The sequence below is a fragment of the Sinocyclocheilus grahami genome, unplaced genomic scaffold (genome assembly GCF_001515645.1).
Source record: "Sinocyclocheilus grahami isolate Dianchi unplaced genomic scaffold, SAMN03320097.WGS_v1.1 scaffold433.1, whole genome shotgun sequence".
In the NCBI taxonomy this organism is placed as follows: Eukaryota; Metazoa; Chordata; class Actinopteri; order Cypriniformes; family Cyprinidae; genus Sinocyclocheilus; species Sinocyclocheilus grahami.
This window is the reverse complement of record NW_015505612.1, coordinates 749,683-766,310: the sequence shown is the minus strand read 5'-3', so window position 1 is coordinate 766,310 and position 16,628 is coordinate 749,683. Positions and strand designations below refer to the sequence as shown.

Below are 16,628 nucleotides of genomic sequence, written 5' to 3'. Positions count from 1 at the left end.
TTATTCTGACAAAACCTTTTTAAGGACATGTTCATGTCATATGTCACCCCAAAATGACAAAACATCATTAAAAGAATTACCTTACATAAATCTATCTATCTATCTATCTATCTATCTATCTATCTATCTATCTATCTATCTATCTAATCTAAAACCATAAAATTTTAAATAAACTGAAATAAAATATTAAAAATATAAACAAATATTTAAACTACTTGCCAAGGCAACATTTCTCATTTATTTTAACTTGACACTAAAATAACTAAAGCTACAACTGAAATAAAAATGTATAAAAAAATTATATAGACAAATGAATGAAATAATAAAAATGATAAAAACCAAGTATTCAAAATATTATTCAAAACTATAATAATACCTCAATGATATCGCACGGGTAGCAGTGCAGTTATAAGCGGGATAATGCACGGCTAGCTGTGAACCACCCGACGCAAAGCGGATACCATGGTCATTTGCCAGCATTGACAAGTTAAAGCTGTTTATGTTTGCAGTGCAATATTTGACTGGAAGGGTAAAAATTAGTTACGGCTGGTTAGCTCTAGCATTCTGCCCGCTTCAAATCAGAAACATCTTTGTGTTTTTATCTTGGTCTGTTTACCTAATTTTTGTTCGCTTATTGATTGATTGTTTCATTGAACCTAACTGATTGTTTGCTGCCTGCCCTGAACTTTGCCTGTCTTGTTTTTTTTATTTTACTTCGCTCTATAATAAAAGCCTTGCATTTGGATCCTCAACTCCGTCGTCACGCCTCCTACATTACAGAATCATCAGCCACACCCGGATCCAGTGGCTTTATTCAGTGATCCAGGCCAGCCATGAATCCAGCAGACTTTTTGCAAGATGGCGGCCAAGCCAAAGTCTGCTCACGTCATGCCTGCCAAGCCAGAGCCTGCTCACGTCAAGCCTGCCAAGTCAGAGCCTGGTCCCGTCAAGCCTGCCAAGCCAGAGCCTGTTCACGTCAGGGCAGCTGTTCCAGAGTTTCGTTCCATCATGGCCGCTGTTCCAGAGCCTCATCCTGTCAGGGCAGCCGTTCCAGAGTCTCGTCCTGTCATGTCTACCACTCTTAGTAGGACAAAGTCAGTCCCAAGGCATTCGAGACTGGCATCCAACATGGAAGATCCACCGCTGGTGTCTGTACGAGCTGCGGGTTACACCACAAACTCTACGCTCCCGAGCCACGCTGACTCTGTGCTCTCAAGCGACACTGTTTCAACGTTCTCAAGTGACTCTGTTTCAATGCTCTCAAGCCTGCCGACCGCTACTCACTCCAGTTCCCCTGGCACAGCACCATCAGTCTCGGAAATAGACAATATGCTCTCTGTACTGCCAGTTATGGCTACGGCCATTATCTGTGTTTGGGTAGCACACACCACTGTAGTTTCGCAAAAGGTGGCAGCCTCTGCTGCAGAACCTCCCGAGGTGGTGGCACCCACTCTAGTCCCAGAGTCCGCTTCTGTCCCAGAGCCCGCTCCAATCCCAGAGCCTGCTCCAGTACTCGAATCCACTCCTGAGCCCGCTCCAGTCCCAGAGCCTGCTCCAGTACTTGAATTTATTCCAGAGCCGGTTCTAGTTCCAGAATCCATTTCTAAGTCTGCTCCAGAGTCCACCCCAGCTCATGAGTCTGCTCCGGCCTACGATTCTGATCCAGAGTCCACTCTAGTCTCCGAATTCATTCCCGAGTCTGTTCCTGTCCCCGAATCCACTCCTGAGCTAACTCCGGTCCCTGAGTCCACTCCAGCTCCCCCAGAGGTGGCAACTTCCATTGCAGAACTTCTCATGGTGGTGACGTCCGCCTCTCCTCCTCCTGAGACAGCAGCAGTATTCTTCCCTGAGCTCTCTGTGGTCCCAGTCACTTCTGATTCCACCACGGACACTATTTTTTAACTTTCCCTGTTTCCCGATTTCTCTGTTATGGCCGTAAGGGCTATCTATGAAGTCTCTGTGTTTTGTGAAGCTCCTGTTGCCACTGCTGCAGAACCTTCAGAGGTGGCGGCACCCACTGCAGAGCCTCCAGGTGAAGCTGCAGGTGTTTGCTTCAGCTCCTCTCAAGACAGATCTATGAACTCTGTCTGTCCTGATGAGGTCATGGAGACCATCAGTGAATCCCCTGTCAAACCCGTCTCTGTCCTCAAAGCCAGTCATGAACTATCAGCCCTGCCTGATACGGTCACAAAGACTGCCTCTGAACTCACTCAGTGTCCTGTCCCGACCAAGGAGGCCTTTGCTGAACTCTCTGATTACCCTGTCATGACCAAGGAGGTCGATTCTGAACTCTCATCCTGTCCTGAACTAGCCACTGAGGCCATCTATGAACTTGCGTCCTGTCCTGAACCGACCACGGAGGTCGTCTATGAACTTGTGTCCGGTCCTGAACCGACCAGGGATGCCACTAATGAAGTGTCCACCCATCTTGTTACGGCCGCAGAGGCCGCTGTTAACCTCTCTGTGCCTTTTGTTTCAGTCATGCCAGATTCGCTCTGGTGGTCCTCTGATCTGCCCACCCCTCCTGCTCTGCTCTGGTGCTCTTCAGCTCCACCTGCTCCATCCTGGTGGTCTTCAATGCCGTCTGCTCCACTGTGGTGATCTTCTGCCCTGCTCTGGTGGTCCTCTGCTCCACCTGCTCGGCCATGGGGGTCTTCAGCTCTGCCTACTCCTCTCTGGTGGTCTTCAGCTCCACTCTGGTGGTCCCTTTTTAGCTCCGCCCTGGCACCCTGCTTTGCCAGCTCTGCCCTGGCACCCTGCTCTGTCAGCTCCACTCTGGCACCCTGCTCTGCCGGCTCTGCCTTGGCTAACTGCTCCGCCGGCTTTACCTCAGTCCCCTGTTCCTCCCCTTCCTCATGGACCTGGCCCTCCATCCCTCCCCCTGTTCCGCCTCCGCTCCACCTCCCTCCTGGACTCTGGTCTGTTAGGGAGCATCTGGAAGCCACTCCTTAGGGAGGGGGCTCTGTCACGATCACCCACTGGAGTGCCCATGAGCTCCACCAGAGGGCACTCCATCCCTGACTTTTACCATTCACCCAGGACTCCATTTCTCACAATCCTTTGCCCAGACTCATCAACACTCATTACCAGTTCACAGCTGCCTCATATTAGAAGGACTATAAAAGTTGCTTAGATATCACTGTTTTCTGGTGTTTGACCCTGCCTGTTTTATACATACTGTACTCCATCGTCACGCCTCCTACGTTACACTTAGACGATCTTCAGGGAGAAGACAACTGTTTCCATGGTACACTCCTACCCACACTGGAGACATTGATTTTCAAGTCCTTGGAATTGAAGAGTGGCCTGCAAATTGTAGTTGACCTTCCAGAGGCAGTTGTCATGGTAAGAACTTTAATTTCTTTAAATATCTTTAACCAGTCACCCAAGAATTGCATTTTATTTATTTGGATGGATGGAAAATTAATAACTTTATATTCTAGGCTTTACAGTTATGATCTGCGACTTGAGATGATGGACCTGCAAAGCGTTTTGTTGTAAAGAAATAGTACAGGCTAGTCATACACAAATATAATTTTAAACTGATAATAATGTATGTTGCTCTGTGTGTGTGTGTGTGTGTGTGTGTGTGTGTGTGTGTGGATATAGACAAATAGTATTATATGTTCTTTGCATCCTTATTATTTCTGGCAATCAAAACAATATTTGCAGAGGTGCTGGAATATGAGGATGCGATCTTGGCTGCTGTGACCCTGCCCAAGTTCAAACCACGTTGGCTTCGGATTCAGGACAGGAAGGACAAGGCCAAGGCAAGTCTGCTGGCAGAGTGCCGGAAAATTGTCCTAGACCAAGACCAGCAAGCAGGTACCAGCACATCAACACGCCACCTTAGCAGAGACTCAGCCATAGAGGATTAATTATTTTCCTTTGAGGATGAGGATGACACCTCTTCTACTGCTGAAAGTCAAGTCACAGATTATTTCAAATCAAGAGCACAAGAGATAGACTCTCTCTCTCTCTCTCTCTCTCTCTCTCGCTGGATGTGCACTGATAAAGAAACTCAGATATAATGCAGCCACTTCGTCCAGTGCCCCAGTAGAGAGACTAACTTGTCATCACTCCAAAGAGGAATAGGTTCTCTGACCAGAAGTTTGAGAAGCTTCTGGTTTTGAAATACAACCACTGGTTTAAAGGAGTCATATGATGCGTTTTAAATTTTCAAAGAAAGAAGGCGTAACTTTTTGTCTCACTGTAGTTTTGCGTGAAGATGCTGTGTGCTTCGTTGTGAAAGCGAAACTACTTTGTTTGGTCTTCCAAAAGAGGACGATATCCACTTCGTCATGCCTAGAGCTTATCTGTGCTGGTCGCTGAGAGAATACATCAACTTTCACCGTGGACAAAGCGAGGAGTCCAGCCCGGGGTCCATCACATGTGGTTGCCGCTCATTTGTCGCATCCCGCCGGGCACGCTGCTCTCGACTCCGCCGCCTCAGCTCACTCTATCCCGGCCTCAGCGCACGCTAAGCCGGGGCTTCGGCTCACGCTAGCCCGGCCTCAGCGCACGCTAAGCCGGGGCTTCAGCTCATGCTAGGCCGCTGTGTTTTCTTTGTGAAAGCGAAACTACTTTGTTTGATCTTCCAAAAGAGGACACGACTACAAATCAGTGGTTAAGTTGTATTTACCACACTGTTCCAGAACAGTTTAACCCAAATATCCAGATGTGTGCAGCACATTTTATGGAGGACTGTTTACTGATCCTGGTAGAGTTGACTACAATGCCGGCAGTTCTGACTCACGTAAGTACGTTTTAATTTAAAGGATTTGCCACTGATGATTCAAACGCGAGTTTTGGGCAGTGTAGAGTAGCACTTGTTGTTTGTCATTTCTCCGATCACAAATGCAGACAGAGTTTTATGTTTACGCGGCGAGATGCAATGCAGTTGGGGAGAATGGGGAGAATGGATGGATGGCTAGGATGGTTAGATGACTGGGTTGGGTGGATGGATTGCTATGGTGGAAGCATGGATGGATGAGTGTTAAGAAGGAGTGTATGTATGTATGAATGTATGTATGTCCAGGAGCTAAAGTTGGATTTATGTGGCAAATGACAGTGATTTGAATAGAGGCAGAGGGGATTACAATAGTGCCCTCTGCTTGACCTCTACTGTGAGAGGAGCACTTGTGTGATTTGTATATGGCCAATGGTCAGAGATGGCCATGGAGTTTTATTTTTATTTTATTAGCTGTTTACATATCAGTTTCATATTTTTAATTTGCACTACAAAGAGTGTATATTTTTATTATTATAATTCTTTTGGTACATTGTTCAGTATTATATTGAGAGCACTTCGTTAAACTGTTTACATTTGTGAGGAAGAAAATACTTCAAGTAGGCTACAGTATGTCTACCAGTTGTGAAGTTGTGTGACAGTTTTATAATTTTAATTTGCACTACAAAAAGTGTATGTATATTTTTTTATTATATATTTTTTATTTTTGGTACATTTCTTAAAAATATATATTTTTAGATTTATTTGTTGGCCAGTTGTGGTCTGTGCAATAAATATGAAAAGTTCTAAACCATCTATTGTGTTTTATTGTTCCACTAGTAATACTATTTACAATAATATATTGAATTTGATAGGTGTCTCTCACATTGTCCCACAGCAACATTAAAATAGTGTAGATTAGTGTACAATGTTTTATAACATTAATTTATTCTATTTAGTGTCCATTTCATTCATTTAACATATTTAATATTTGGGGCATCCAAGTTATTTGACATATTTGAAAAAAAAAATTAATAAGTAACACAATAGTTATGTTCCCTGGTAATTAGTTACTTTTATAATGATGTAATTTAGTTACTATTTGTGAGAAGTAACTAGTAACTATATTAACTAGTTACTATACTAGTAACTAATTACTTTTTTAAAGTAACATGCCCAACACTGCTCATGAAAGGGTCAACAAGCCACATATTTGAAGTCTAAGCAAGTACATTCTCACCCCAAAAACTCAAAAATAATATTCAAATTATAATGTATTTGGGCATCTGCCATGACACTCGTTGTAAGAAATACCGCAAGCGCAGTGATACAAACGGTGAAACGGTTGGAGCTCTGTTATCACTAGAACATTGCTTTCCTCTCAGCCAATCAGATTCGAGGACCAGAAAGAACTGTCATAGATAGATAGATAGATAGATAGATAGATAGATGTAATAAAATGTCTACAGTAGACACATTACGGTCATGAAATAATGTCCCAAAAATGTCACTGAAATAATGTCCCCGTGCATTTTTTTTAATTTACTTTGTTTATTTATTTATTTCAATTTTTTTTTTATTTTGGAGTAAAATGTTTCCTCAACAGGTTGCAGAGTGATTAATCTCAAAATTCAGTTCTGCTGCTGGGAGTTTGAAGTGAGAGCTCTAGCCTAATCTTAATTAAAGGGCTTGATGGCAAAAGGCAGGGTTGAAAAATCCTGCAAAAACAGATTCATTCACAAGGAGAGAGGGGGGAGAGAGAAGAGAGAGAGACAATAGGTTCCTAAATCCCATGCCGGATTGATCTTCCAGCTTGTGGTTTTGGGAATTCTGTAATTATGGCTGAACTGAGTCCTTGACCCACTTTCAGTCTTATCTCTCTTCCTCTTTCTCGTTTTCTTTCTTTCTATCTGTCATTCTTTCACTCTGTTTCTCAGTCCATATTTTTCCTCTCTTTCATGCCATCTTTCTCCTGCTCGCTAAACTGCTGAAGAAGTGCATGTGAGTAGAAATGGCAGTGTAGATGCTATTATGTGAGACGGAGATGGCCGAGTGCCCAGGGTGTTTAAACTGTGAGAGCTCGCTCCAGTGGGGAGAATTACTCTCCTGCTCTCTCTCAACTCCACATTTGGCACCTGAGGCCTACCCTGGCAAAGCACCTCATCATCCCCCCAACCCAGACACAATTCAGCATGGCTCCACAATCCGCTCTGTAATACGGGACCTCAACCCCCGCTGGCTTCAGAAAACCAGTGGCCATCTAATATTTCATTTGATCCATTTCTTCTTGGAGATGAGAGTCGATATTCTTGCTCAGGGCAATGTTTGGTGGTAAAGATGTTCTCTTTTAATACTACACAGCAAATGTGCCGAGACAGAAGACTCAGCTCATCTTTATTCCGGCCAAAGAGGGATGGGCTGAAGGGGTGAAATGCTTGAGTTTATCTCTCAACCTCATTTCACGTGTCATACTGGATAATTTGTATGCCATTGCAGAGTTTGTTATTCAGAACGGTGTTGGAAAAACCTTTATAAGACACCAAGGTCTTCTTCTTTTAGAATTTTAAAGTTTTTTTTTTTTTTTTTTTGGATTGTAACATTATTTTAATGACAATTAAGCATATTTCCACCAGAATTCTTAATAGTATAAATTACATTTTTATATTCTTATATATATATATATACACACACTGTTTTTTAATAGCATATACAATAAATGAATACATGATAAATATGATAATTACCATTTGAATATTTTATATATTAAATAATATTTTTGGTCTTATGGTAATGAGAACAGTCTTGCTGGTCTTTTTTAAGCAAAATATAATTTTTGATTTTGGGATAAAAATCAATCTGGACAGGTTCTTGGCAGGTTTCACCTGTAAACATTATTCAGTTATGTATAAAACATATATGATTTTTCACTCTGAAGCATTAACTAATGCCGGGTTCAGACTACACAATATTTTTGTCGGCCACGATAGTCACTGTGTCAGATTACACTATTTTGACTCCTAAAATCTTGTCATGTCATGGACAAGAAACATGTCAGACTACACGATGCTTCCCGACCATCCATCGCGTGCCATCTTTAACGATGCGCGTGATGTCATCGAGAAGGCGGAACTAGCGATTGACGTCCAAAAACAAGAGTGTAAACATTGCTGAAGTGCTTCCACTATAGTTCGCCAGCATTTTTCTTTCTTTGTTCTGTCGTGGTAGTCCCTCGATGACACATCATACAGGCAGGAGTACTGTTGCCACAGCTCCACAAACCTTTCCTCCATCTCATAATTCCACCTAGCAGCACCATCATCTCTCTTTCGTTTTGCCATGTTTGAAACCTGTGTATGAAAGAGCTTCTGTGCTGCTATTGGTCAACGTCACCAATGTGACAGAACTCGTTGTGGACGACGGAAAAAAAATTCAAAATGCTAGTCTTTCTGTCGTGATGTCGTGAAGCATCGCAGACGCAGAATCGGTTGTCGTCCACTATGACACACTACATGTGCTGAAACGGTGGAATCTTGCGTCCCGACGCCCATTGTCGTTTACGAATCCCCACGACACCATACGTCAAGCAAATCGTGGCAAAATCGGGATAAAATCGTGTAGTCTGAACCGGGCATAACAGATTCAGCAGAGTTTCCACATTCAGGTTGCTAAGGTAATCAACAGGCAAAGACTGCTCAGCTCCAGGAGCCATACATCACTGTCACCCCACTGCTCCTATCCATGACGACCATTCCAAAGCACTACCACGGCTCCTCAACCAGGATGCTAATCACATCTACATCCTCCTTCTACACATCCTGAAAAAATGGTCATGAATGCATCTGTTAACACATCTGTGGTGTCTCGTAGACATGGAACCAGTTGAGGGCTAGTGTATAAACATCTTTTGTTTAGTCCCTCTATCAAGGTTTGTTTGATTATAATGATTTTATCTCACAAAGAAAGCATATTTCTATAGGATCCTGAATCATCTGCACAAGAATCAGTTGCAATAAATGATTGGAGTATTTCCCATCATCTTATCTCATGCCTTGCCTAATGTTTGCTGGTGTTGACTCCTATGATAAACTGCTTGCAATGGTCCTCATTTGTAAGTCACTTTGGCTAAAATCATCTGCAAAATGCAGATGAACAGCGCTGGCAGAAAAAAAGCACCTTGTATTTTCCTCTATGTGGACATTGACAGCGCCATTTATTCTCTTCTGATCATGCTGATACGAAGCCTGATGTTGCTGCTGTTTTCAAGGCATCATGCAACATTCTTTTGCGATTAAAAAGCACCTTGGAGTGCAAGTCCATCTGGAGAGATAAAGATGCCTGGGCTGTGGGAGAGAGATTTTCAAAGCCAGTTAAATATACTGTTGGTTTTAATTATATTTTCAGTTCAACCACAAACCAACAAAGACATGCTAACTTTTGTGATCACTTTATAGGATGTTCTTTCAATAGTTATTAGACAGCTAATAGCTAATAGATAGATCTAGATCCATATACGCCATAAAAATTTTATAAATACATACATAAAATACATCTAAGTTGTAAATAAAAAAGGATTATTGAAGTACTTTTTACTATAAATAGTATTCAAATAGCAAAATAAGTTAGAAAGTTAATCCAATGTGATAATTGCTGTTTCTTTGTAATTATTTGTGAAATTTACTAGGAATTTCGGAGTGAAAATTGTTTCTACCCCAATTTTTTTCAGTGTATATATATATAGATAGATATGAAAATTGATTAACTTTATTATCATGTTGCTAAGAACTGCTACAAATATACTCTATTTGTTAGATAGGTAAACACACAAATAAATAATCGGGACTACTTTTGAATGTGACTTATTTCTGTTTGACTAGGAAAGAGTCTTATGCATCGAACTGCCAGTGTTCAATGTGATTTTAATTTATTTAAATAATTTATTAATTATTATTGAGCTTCTTGTGGAAAGACATTGTAATTCTAAATCAATCAGAGCATCAAGGAAATGCCACTTAATTAATCTTTTCGCTTCATTAGATTTTCCGATCATAATTAAATGATTAGTAGATATGAACTTTGTATTCAAGAGTACCACTCATGCATTTCTCCCCACTGACAATTAAAACGGCACAATGATCTCATATGATTGGAGGGAGATTGAGGACAAGAGCTTGAGTGTTTCTTAAGATAATATTAGATGAAATTCATAAATGGGAGTGTGTGGTTTGCGTGCCTGTGCGCAAATGGTTTAAGTGTCATTATTCTTTTCATGCATTTTCAAATTTCATGGAATATTGCAAAGAATCTCGCCAGCCTGGTGCTTTTGCAGCCCCCTGCTAGCAGTTCTGCTCTCTTCACAGAGACACCCAGCTTTTTCCATTCCTCTTGCAGGGTTTCATGTGCACCGGAGTGTGCCCTACAGCCGTGGTGTCTTAATGTCACAGGAAAATTAAAAAACTTCTACCTTCGCCAAGGGCCTGAATCTTAATATAGACCCTTGCTAAATCCAATACACTGGAGATTGTGACCAGGTGACAGGGTCAGTAAGTACTGATTAAAACTGAGGTCAGTAAAAGATGGCCTTTGAAAAAGAGTGAAGAAGGAGAGCAAAATACTGAGGTGCTCCTTTAACAAACACTTAAGGCTGCTCTTATGGCAAGCGCTTTTTTCATGCAACCCAGACCTCTAATAATTGCTCAGATATGTTTTGATGTCCTCTCTGGTCTGATATTGCTAAAATATTGTAGGGAATGAATAATTGTAGTATTGAGTGGTATTGTAAAGGCTAGGTTAAACTTGCTTTCTCTGTCTGAACCGGGTCTGAACAGATATTGGATGATGTTTATTTGGCTCAAGGGCTCAATAAGGAAAACGCCCATTTTAAATATTTTCACAGCAGTCAAATAAGGCATTGTTTGTGACATTGTCAGTAAGTGTTGCTATTAGCATACACTCTTAAAAATAAAGGTGCTTCACGATGCCATAGAAGAACCTTTTTGTCTAAATGGTTCCATAAAGAACCTTCAACATCTGAAGAACCTTTCTGTTTCACAAAAGCTTCTTTGTGGCGAAATAAGGTTCTTCAGATTACAAAAAGGTAAGAAAGAGATGGTTCTTTAAAGAACCTTTGACTGAATGGTTCTTTGTGGAACCAAAAATGGTTCTTCTATGGCATCGCTTGAAGAACCTTTTGAAGCACCTTTATTTTTAAGAGTGTAGATTAAACATTTTAGTGTAAAGATTAGAGTAACGATTACCTAAAGTCACTGATGGCTAATGGCCTTCCATAAAAAAGAAAATCCACAAACACACAAGGGCACAATTTCCTCCCGGATCTTTCTGCTTTTGTTTTCTTCATGAGAAAAGAGGTATGAATTTATAGTGGAGTGGAGTATAGAGTTTATAGTGGTCTGAAAATAAAATAATAAAATTAAGAAAACAGATGACATCAATTTATATAATAACATTAATCAACAGCATTACTTTATATACGCTTAACAGATTATTGCATTCAATAGTTTGAAATATGCCACTTATATAGGCTACACTTTGATTTATATGGATTTACTAGTAACACTAGTATTTCGATTAAATGGTTCATATTAAATATTAATATGAAATCTGTTAGAGAGTTAATTTCATTATCACCTGTCATAAATACAAATGTTAATAAAACATGATTACTTTAATTTGTATTAGGCCTGGGCGATAAAACTTATTGATATTTATCGACGGTACACCTTCTTCGATAACGATATAAAAAATGTTCGATTTAGTGCACGATATAGGCACGTGCTCTGAGTGACGCAGACAGCACACACAAACATGAACACATGCTGGAATTAGTGCTGTGACTGCCTGTGATTGTGAATAAAAAAATGAATATATAGTCGAATTTAAAATAAAAATTTGCATTTGAATGCAAAAATAGTACAATCCAATGTTAGATGTGCGTCAGGGAGCGTCATCAGTGGAGCACGAGATGTGGTGATGATGAAGCAAGTGACCTTGTTGCATTTGAATGTTTTGCTAGTCTAGCCCACGAGACGCGCAGTTGCTGCATTATGCATTCAAAATATTAGAGAAATATAGAAGCTCAATGCGGAGAAGATCTTGACACCCCCCCCCCCCCCCCCACACACACACACACAAATAGCAATTTTTGACCAATAAAATAAAAGATAAAAAAGAACCTATTTGTTATAAAAAAAAAAAATTCATGATCTTTTAAGATTTCATCAATTTCCATTTAATTATTTTAAGCCATCTTGTGGCCCCTTGAAAGCATACTGAGGCCCCCTGGGTCCTAGCCGCCTGGTTGTGAACCACTGAACTATACTATGCAATTATATACTATTTTTTTCAACAAATATTATTAATTATGTAGCCTTGATGGAGACTAACAATCAAACTGGAGAAAATAGCACTGAATAAAATATGTGACTATTGTTTGATGACAAACTGTTTAAACTCTTAAATTCAATAATTAGCCTTGTGTGTTTTAACCTCAGATCACAGGGAGGCCTGTGCCGTAAAACAGCTTTTCATCCGCTCCCTCCTTCACGAGCCCATGAAAACATGCGTCTCCGCTCGGTGATTTCTCATTCTAAATACACAAATTTAGATATAGGTACAAAAAGAGCTTTAAACCACGCTGACAACGGCGGAGATGAAAGAGAGTAATGCGTCAGAAGCCTGTCAAACCGTTGACATTCCCGCGTTATCTGCGCAGCGCGAGCTGCTGGAAGCGCGGGAATCGCATGTCTGTTGACCGATTCGCCGCCGCTCCCCTCCTTTCTGTCCTTTCTTCTGACAAGCAGTGGGAGAAGAAGGAGGAACAGAGACGATGATGTGTTTTTCTTCTTCGTCTTCTGTTTCTATGGTGAAATAAGGATAATTTCTTGGAAACCCAAGACAAACAATGTGGTTTTGTGCCGCGCTGTGTGTCTGCACATTTTCTCTGAGGCCTTATCATTAAGGCTAATGTTGATTAACTTCTAACAGCTCTCTCTCTCGCTCTCAAGCTGTGTGTATTTGGAGTTTGGCAATGCACTCCTCCTAATTGCTAATATGTGTAAAATCTCATTTATATTATTTTTAGGTTGCACTAAATAACTGTCAACCTCACAGGGGGATGTGAAAATGTCAATCGAGTCAGTCTATTGGAATTTGTTTTATTTTTTATTTTTGTGCCTGTTTTATATCCCATCAATTTGTTCAAATCGCTAAGTGGATAGCAATAGAATGCTTGGCACAATGCACCAGAAACACAGGTCAGAAAAACATGTCTGTCTGCACACTCTTAAGTGAAACTGCATTGTTTGATGCAGCATTTCAGGCTCTTTTCATTCTGATGAAACTGGCCAACAGCTGTTTCCCTGTGTGTGAACATCAGTGCTTTTAACTTCATTCTAATATGCTGATTTGCTACTCAAGAAACATTTCTTATTATTATCAAAAGTTTTGAAAAAGTTTTATTCAGCAAATATGCATTAAATTGATCAAAAGTGACAGTACATACATTTATAATGTTACAAATAATAATATTTTATATGCATCTATTGTCACAAAATATTTCTGTTTTTCTATTCATCAAACTCTCCTGAAAAAAAGATCACAAAAATATTGAGCAAAAACTTATTTCAACATGGATAACGATAAGAATCATTATTAATAATTGAGCCCCAATAATATGTAACTGATAATAACTGAGCAAGGATCATGTGACACTGAAGACTGAAGTAATAGCTGCTGAAAATACAGGTTTGCCATCCCTATTTAAAATATATCAAGATAGAAAACTGTAATTTTACATTGTAATATTTCACAATATAACTGTTTTTACTGTAACTTTGATCAAATACATGCAGTCTGGTGAGCATCAGAGACTTCTTTCAAAAACATAATATTAATTATGCCAAACATTCGATCAGTTGTGTACATAAAAGTACCTAACCGAATGTGCATTTTAAGCAGAACAGTTTGAGTGATTTTATGTTTGCATGTAGATAAGTCAAATTACTTAACAATGCCACCATTACATCTCAAAAGAGTTGTATTTCTGTTTATGGCTTTGTGATTATGCAGTGGAAACTAGAAACTCAAGACTGTTTCACTCAAAAAATGGTCTGTGCAGTTTGACTTTGTGGAATCCCTCTTGTAGACTGAGTGTTAATCGCTTTTCTCTCTCTCTATCTTTTCCCCCGTATCTCTCTCCATCCTTTTCTCTGTTGCCAAAGGTTTTAAAACTCATTACTATTTCCCGGATTAGAAATCAGAACTCAAACAATGAAGTTAATTATGACAGATGATTACTGCAGTAACAGCTCTGGAGTTCTTAAGACATTAGTTGCCAGGGGGGTACTATGTAGCGTGCTGCAACCGAAACCAGCTCAGAAAACCCACGGTGAACTATTTTGCTTTTTGTAAAAAGAAAACACAAAAAAATCTGTTAGAAGCAGCGCATAATTAAAAATGATATTTTATTCACAATAAGAAAAGAAGTCTGGAGAAGTAGGCTATAGTCGGTACTCTCCATTTGATCCAGAAATGGCTAATATGTGTAAAATCTCATTTATATTATTTTTAGGTTGCACTAAATAACTGTCAACCTCACATGGGGATGTGAAAATGTCAATCGAGTCAGTCTATTGGAATTTGTTTTATTTTTTATTTTTGTGCCTGTTTTATATCCCATCAATTTGTTCAAATCACTAAGTGGATAGCAATAGAATGCTTGGCACAATGCACCAGAAACACAGGTCAGAAAAACATGTCTGTCTGCACACTCTTAAGTGAAACTGCACTGTTTGATGCAGCATTTCAGGCTCTTTTCATTCTGATGAAACTGGCCAACAGCTGTTTCCCTGTGTGTGAACATCAGTGCTTTTAATGGGAAAAAGGCAAAGAAAAACACAGTGAAATTCTCAATTATGATTAAACTTTCAAACTTGATGTAATAACAACACTGATGCTGGAAAACGTGATCAAGCATCTTTCCTGTCAGTCTCATGTCCTCACGACCTGACAGAGAATTTCTGTCTCATAATTGGGAAAGCCAGAGGGGTAAACTCAATAGAGATGCATCATAGAGCTGTTTCTCTCTCTTTTCTCTCTCTCTCTCTCCCTCTCTCTCATGTATCTTCCTATCTTCCTCCTTCTTATTTTTTAATTGATGGAGGAAAAAAAACTAACCTGGCAGCTGTGGTTGACAAAAATTCACAATAAAAGAGGGAAGTTTGAGGTATCATGTACACTCGCAAAAATAATGTTCGCTGCGATGCCATGTAAGAAATATTTGGGGTTCTCCAAAGAACCTTTCAGTGAATAGTTCTTAAAAGAACCATTTTTTTTCTTAGTGTGAAGAACATTTAAACAATCTAAAGAATCTTCATCCACTATAAAGAATCTTTTTGTGCTATGAAAAGGTTTCATGGATGTTAAAAGGTAAAATAAAAGGAACCATCAATACCAATAATGTATCTTTATTTAGAGTGTAGTTACAGTTAAAGTTCATGTTGACTTTACATGCAATTTAAAATTTACATACAAAAATGAATACCATTTGGTTACACTTTACTTGAAGGGGTGTGCATAAGACTAACATGACACCTTCATAATCATGACATGACACATGTCATGAATATGAAGGGTTGTTATGCATATTTATGACAACTGTCATTAAGTGTCATTCGCTCAGTTATGTAATTTTTAATGCAAAGATGACATTGTTTGAGATGTCTTTGTTATGGGCTATGGTTAGGGGTAAGGGTAGGGGTAGGGTTTGGTCAAATAAAGTCATATTTGCATTAAAAATGACATAACTGAGCGAATAACACTTAATGACAGTTGTCATAAACATGCATAAAACCTCCTTCATATTCATGACATGTGTCATGTCATGATTATGAAGGTGTCATGTCAGTCTTATGCACACCCCTTCAAGTAAAGTGTTACCATACATTTTTTCACAGTTAGTTAACTAGCCTAATTAACTAATTATGGTTCAGATGGTTACTAATTTTTTTACAGTGTACTGCGTTTTAAAAATAAATGATCCTTATTTACCTAATATGGTTCAACGAAGAACCTTTAACATTCATGGAACCTTTCCATTCCACAAAGAGCCTCATAAAAAGGTTCTTTGGTGAACCAAATAATGGTTATTTTATGGCACTGCTGCGAAACATCCTTTTGCAAACTTATGTACAACCCTATTTTTAAGATTGTAAACCAAGATCATTGTGTTTCTAAAAAAAGGCCTGTTTTAGTTTAGTTATATATACACAGTGGGGGGAAAAAAAGTATTTAGTCAGCGGGGTAGGGTTGGTGTAGGGCAATAGAATATACGGTCTGTACGGTAAAAAAAACATTACGCCTATGGAGAGTCCTCACAAGGATAGCTGACCAGACGTGTGTGTGATTTGTATGCATGGCTGTTGTCCATGTAATCCAGATCTACCTTTTACCACTAACACTGAATTATAAAAGGCTGTTATTAACAGAATATTTTTCCACACAAATACTAGTTCATCCACTCTCATCTTTTTCATTTAGTTAATAATCCTCTTACTTTCAAACATTGATAGTGCCATGCAGTAGGTCACAAGGCATTGAGACTCAGGTTTTGTCATGGTAATGAAGCAAGTGAGACAGCTTTTAATTCACAGACGATGAGCTTATATCTTTTAACAGACATAAGAGGTTTTGTTTTTTTAAACCATTCAAATCAGCAAGTCACTTTTTTCATCTGTTATTATTTCCATGTATATCTCCCCTGGCTTAAAGGATGCCTTTCATATTTCATTGAGTGTTAGCCTGGATTTGTTGAGATCATTACCATTACAACAGCCCCTGCAAAAATACTCTTATCTCCTCCCATGATATTAAATGATGATATATA

General features: G+C 39.4%; 1 long non-coding RNA gene across 1 annotated transcript; it reads right to left on the bottom strand.

The window, feature by feature from the left end:
• Positions 1-780: 780 nt before the first annotated feature.
• On the bottom strand, positions 781-12,315 carry LOC107551793 (uncharacterized). The gene is made up of 3 exons (XR_001604810.1): positions 12,305-12,315; positions 5,862-5,867; positions 781-847 (listed from the first exon to the last, which is right to left on the bottom strand). It is a non-coding gene; the product is annotated as an uncharacterized lncRNA (long non-coding RNA).
• Positions 12,316-16,628: the final 4,313 nt, after the last annotated feature.